The following is a 6079-nucleotide window of genomic DNA, read 5'->3' as shown; positions in this document are numbered from 1 at the left end:
ACACTCCTTCTCTAGATCATATTATTACTATGAACTCTACAAACTAGTGCTGTGCCTCAAAAATCTTTAAAAACACAGATCAATCATGAATAAAACTTCAGGGAATCATTCTCCTCTTCTTGATATCTCACCTGTCTTCATCTGAACAGAAGCAGGCTGGCCCCTTACTCCATGTTGGAGCTCAGTGTAGACTTCAACAGTGTAGTCAGTTCCTGGTTTCAGGCCTGTGATGACTGTGCTGCATGACTCAGTAGAGATGGACTTTGGCTCAGTCCCTTTACTCTGGTAAGAGACCAGGAAGCTGTGTGGAGTCTGCTTCATCTCAGGAGACACCAGCCAGCTAAGGCTAGCAGATGATGCAGTGATGAAGTTCACAGTCAGACGCTCTGGGACTGGAATCCCTGGATGGATTAAAATGTTTGCTGTATGAAGACTTTTGGGAAAGGTTTCTGAAAATTGTAGATGTTTGCTTGTAATTTCATTAATCACAATGCTGAATTCATGTGACGATTGACATATAAAGTGTGTATCCAAATGTATTTCTAGAGCAAGAATGATATATTGTGACGTAATCATGTGTACATGTTGCCTCAGTATGGGCCTATGTCCACCATATTTACAAGCCTTTGGCCAGTGGACACTCCTCCTCTAGATCATATCATTGCACCCACAAATGCACTACACAAATTACAGCGGGTCCAAAATTCGGCCGCCAGGATCCTCACACACACAAAGCGGTGGCAACACATTACCCCTACACTCAAAAAACTGCACTGGCTCCCAGTAAAGTCACGCATCAACTACAAAATCCTACTCCTCACATACAAATCCCTCCATGCTCTTGCTCCCCAGTACCTCTGCGAACTCATCCAACATCCCCCCTATTCAAGGTCCCTGAGGTCCTCTGGTATGGACTCACTTGTCATCCCCCGGTCCAGGTTACGGACTTTTGGTGACAGAGCCTTCTGTGTTGCTGCCCCCACCCTTTGGAACAGTCTGCCTCTCAATATCCGCCAAGCCCCCACACTGGCTACGTTCAAAAAGCACCTCAAAACACACCTATTCTCTGAGGCCTATGGTCCCTAATCACTCTCCCCTCTTCTCTTCTCCTCCTATTCCCCTGCCCCATCTCATTTTGTAAAGCGACCTTGGGTTACTTGAAAGGCGCTATATAAAACTAAGTTATTATCATTATTATTATTATTATTGCTGCCAACTGTACATACAAGTGCTGTGTCTCAAAAAAATTTAACAACACAGATCAATCATAAATAACACTTCAGGGAATCATTCTCCCCGTCCTGATATCTCACCTGTCTTCATCTGAACAGAAGCAGGCTGGCTCTTCCCTCCATGTTGGAGCTCAGTGTAGACTTTAACAGTGTAGTCAGAGTCTGGTTTCAGGCCTGTGATGTCTGTGCTGCACGACCCAGTAGAGATGGACTTTGGCTCAGTCCCTTCACTCTGGTAAGAGACCAGGAAGCTGTGTGGAGTCTGCTTCATCTCAGGAGACACCAGCCAGCTGAGGCTAGCCGATGATGATGTGATGAAGCTCACAGTCAGACGCTCTGGGACTGGAATCTCTGGATGGATTAAAACGTTTGACGTGAGATAACTTAATGAAACTCACGCTTATTTTGCTAAGCGCTGTATGAAAACTTTTGGTAAAGGTTTCTGAAAAGTGTAGATGTTTGCTTGCAATAACATATTTAATCACTATGCTGAATTCATGTGACGATTGACAGATGAAGTGTGTATCCAAATTTCTTTCTAGGTCAAGAGTGTATTATTGTGACCTAATCATGTTTTCATGTTGCCTCAGTATGGGCCTCTGTCCACCATATTTACTACACTTTGGCCAGTGGACACTCCTTCTCTAGATCATATTATTTCTATTAACTAAACGTACTAGTGCTGTGCCTAAAAAAGCTTCAACAACACAGATCAATCATGAATAACAAAGATCAATCATGAATAACACAAATCAATCATGAAAAACACTTCAGGGAATCATTCTCCCCTTCTTGATATCTCACCTGTTTTCATCTGAACAGAAGCAGGCTGACTCTTTCCTCCGTGTTGGAGCTCAGTGTAGACTTTAACAGTGTAATGAGTTCCTGGTTTCAGGTCTGTGATGACTGTGCTGCATGACCCAGTATAGAGGGACTTTGGCTCAGTCCCTTTACTCTGGTAAGAGACCAGGAAGCTGTGTGGAGTCTGCTCCATCTCAGGAGACACCATCCAGCTGAGGCTAGCAGATGATGCAGTGATGGAGCTCACAGTCAGATGCTCTGGGACTGGAATCTCTGGATGGACTAAAATGTTTGCTGTATGAAGACTTTTGGGAATGGTTTCAGAAAATTGTAGATGTTTGCTTAAAATATCATTAATCAAAATGCTGAATTCATGTGGCGATTGACAGATAAAGTGTGTATCCAAATTTCGTTGTAAGTCAAGAGTGTATTATTGTGACCTAATCATGTTTTCATGTTGCCTCAGTATGGGCCTCTGTCCACCATATTTACTACACTTTGGCCAGTGGACACTCCTTCTCTAGATTATATTTTTACTATTTACTGTACAAACTAGTGCTGCGCCTCAAAAAGCTTCAACAACACAGATCAATCATGAATAACAAAGATCAATCATGAATAACACAAATCAATCATGAATAACACTTCAGGGAATCATTCTCCCCTTTCTGATATCTCACCTGTCTTCATCTGAACAGAAGCAGGCTGGCTCTTTCCCCCATGTTGGAGTTCAGTGTAGACATAAACAGTATAGTCAGTTCCTGGTTTCAGGCCTGTGATGTCTGTGCTGCATGACTCAGTAGAGATGGACTTTGGCTCAGACCCTTCACTCTGGTAAGAGACCAGGAAGCTGTGTGGAGTCTGCTTCATCTCAGGAGACACCAGCCAGCTGAGGCTAATAGATGATGCAGTGATGGAGCTCACAGTCAGACGCTCTGGGACTGGAATCTCTGGATGGATTAAAACGTTTGACGCGAATTAACGCAATACAACTCACGCTTATTTTGCTAAGCACTGTATAAAAACTTTTGGAAAAGGTTTCTAAAAAAATTGTAGATGTTTGCTTCCAATAACATATTTGATCACTATGCTGAATTCATGTGACGATTGACAGATGAAGTGTGTATCCAAATGTCTTTCTAGGGTTAGAGTGAATCATTGTTACATAATCATGTTTTCATGTTGCCTCAGTATGGGCCTCTGTCCACCATATTTACTACACTTTGGCCTGTGGACACTCCTTCTCTAGATCAGATTATTACTATTAGCTCTACACACTAGTGCTGTGCCTCAAAAGCTTCAACAAAACAGATCAGTGATGAATATCACTTCAGGGAATCATTCTCCCCTTCTAGATATCTCACCTGTCTTCATCTGAACAGAAGCAGGCTGGCTTTCCCCCCCATGTTGGAGCTTAGTGTAGACTTTAACAGTGTAGTCAGTTCCTGGTTTCAGGCCTGTGATGACTGTGCTGCATGACTCAGTAGAAATGGACTTTGGCTCAGTCCCTTCACTCTGGTAGGAGACCAGGAAGCTGTGTAGAGTCTTCTCCATCTGAGGAGACACCAGCCAGCTGAGGCTAGCAGATGATGCAGTGATGGAGCTCACAGTCAGATGCTCTGGGACTGGAATCTCTGGATGGATTAAAATGTTTGCCTGTATGAAGACTTTTGGAAATGGTTTCTGAAAATTGTAGATGTTTGCTTAAAATATCATTAATCAAATAAAGAATTCATGTGACGAATGACAGATAAAGTGTGTATCCAAATTTCTTTCTAGAGCAAGAGTGATATATTGTGACGTAATCATGTTTACATCTTGCCTCAGTATGGGCCTCTGTCCACCATATTTACTACACTTTGGCCAGTGGACACTCCTTCTCTAAATCATAGTATTGCTGCCAACTGTACATGAAAGTGCTGTGTCTCAAAAAGCTTCGACAACAGAGATCAATCATGAATAAGCCTTCAGGGAATCATTCTCCCCTTCATAATATCTCACCTGTCTTCATCTGAAGAGAAGCAGGCTGGCTCTTTCCCCCACGTTGGAGCTCAGTGTAGACTCTAACAGTATAGTCAGTTCCTGGTCTCAGGCCTTTGATGACTTTGCTGCATGACCCATTAGAGATGGACTTTGGCTCAGTCCCTTCACTCTGGTAAGAGACCAGGAAGCTGTGTGGAGTCTGCTTCATCTCAGGAGACACCATCCAGCTGAGGCTGGCAGATGATGCAGTGATGGAGCTCACAGTCAGACGCTCTGGGACTGGAATCTCTGGATTGATTCAAATGTTTGACGCGAATTAACGTAATACAACTCACGCTTATTTTGCTAAGCACTGTATAAAAAAAAAAAAATTGGTTTCTAAAAAAATTGTAGATGTTTGCTTCCAATAACATATTTGATCGCTATGCTGAATTCATGTGACGATTGACAGATAAAGTGTATCCAAATTTCTTTCTAGGGCTAGAGTGAATCATTGTTACATCAGTGGTGGTCCGTCAGGGCCTTCAAGGCCTTCTCTGCTGGCCTAAACATCATCAGAAAATAAATGTAATAAAATACATTTAATTTTAATATTTCTTTTCATAAATATGTATTCAATTATTCCCCATAGTCCATTATCTTCATTTCATAGCTTCCAGCATTGTTAATGTATGTTAGAGCTTTCATCCAATCATATTTCAGCTATCATGTGTTGCCACGCTCCGAGAAACCTTCCCCGAGAACAGAATTCTTCCCTGAGGCCTTCAGAATTCACATTGAAGGCCCGTGTACATCTGATTGGTTTTCACAACTGGCTGTTTCAGTTCATTTAAGTTGAATGAACTGAAACAGACAGTTGTGACAACCAATCAGATTTCGAGTTGGCAACACTGGGCCTTCTAGAAGGCCCGGAAGATTTCTTTCCTCGCGTTGAACGTGACACGTAAACGTCCTTTGATTGGATACTGAGGCAGACCGGTGCAGTGCTTCAGTGCTCAGTTTAGCTGGCTAATGCGAAAACGGCCTACATCGGTTTCAATGCTTATTATGCTAGTTGTTTCAATTGGTAAGACTAAATATAATTACATTAACCAACTCAAATAAACTAGTTTACACCAACTTGATAATTCCAGTTTTTGATACAATTACAACGCCATTTTCAAGACGGAACTTTCAAGAAAAACTGGATATCGTGAGGATGGGAAGTTTAATGAAACTGCTTTGCAGGTGGGACAATGCGATGTTTAGTGGACAAACTTGTTTAAGCTCACATAGGCTACTTTCGGTGGACTTAATACAACTTTGTAGACTAATCCCTGAAAATCGCCTTTTATTTTTAAGTTGTGACAGTAATATCCAAGCGATCATAACAGAGAGTTTACTACTCTTAATGTATTGTTAATACGGGTGTATTGATTTTAAAAGCTCCGTAAATATGAATAAAGTCTGCTGTACTCGACTATGTTAAGGTGATGCAATGCTCACTTATACTGCCTTTCTGTATAAATATAATGGTTCGAGAGCCATGGCGTCATAATGATAGTATTAGGAGGTGGATTCACTCAGTTTAACATCGTGTAGGAAATCGCTGAAGGCCCAGTCGTGAAATGCACGGACCGCCACTGTGTTACATAATCATGTTTTCATGTTGCCTCAGTATGGCCCTCTGTCCACCATATTTACTACACTTTGGCCTGTGGACACTCCTTCTCTAGATCATATTATTTCTATTAACTCTACACACTAGTGCTGTGCCTCAAAAGCTTCAACAAAACAGATCAGTCAAGAATATCACTTCAGGGAATCATTCTCCCCTTCTAGATATCTCACCTGTCTTCATCTGAACAGAAGCAGGCTGGCTTTTCCCCCCATGTTGGAGCTTAGTGTAGACTCTAACAGTGTAGTCAGTTCCTGGTTTCAGGCCTGTGATGACTGTGCTGCATGACTCAGTAGAGATGGACTTTGGCTCAGTCCCTCCACTCTGGTAAGAGACCAGGAAGCTGTGTGGAGTCTGCTTCATCTCAGGAGACACCAGCCAGCTGAGGTTAGCAGACGATGCAGTG

This window comes from Sprattus sprattus, assembly GCF_963457725.1.
Source record: "Sprattus sprattus genome assembly, chromosome: 5".
In the NCBI taxonomy this organism is placed as follows: domain Eukaryota; kingdom Metazoa; phylum Chordata; class Actinopteri; order Clupeiformes; family Clupeidae; genus Sprattus; species Sprattus sprattus.
This window is presented reverse-complemented; position numbering follows the sequence as displayed.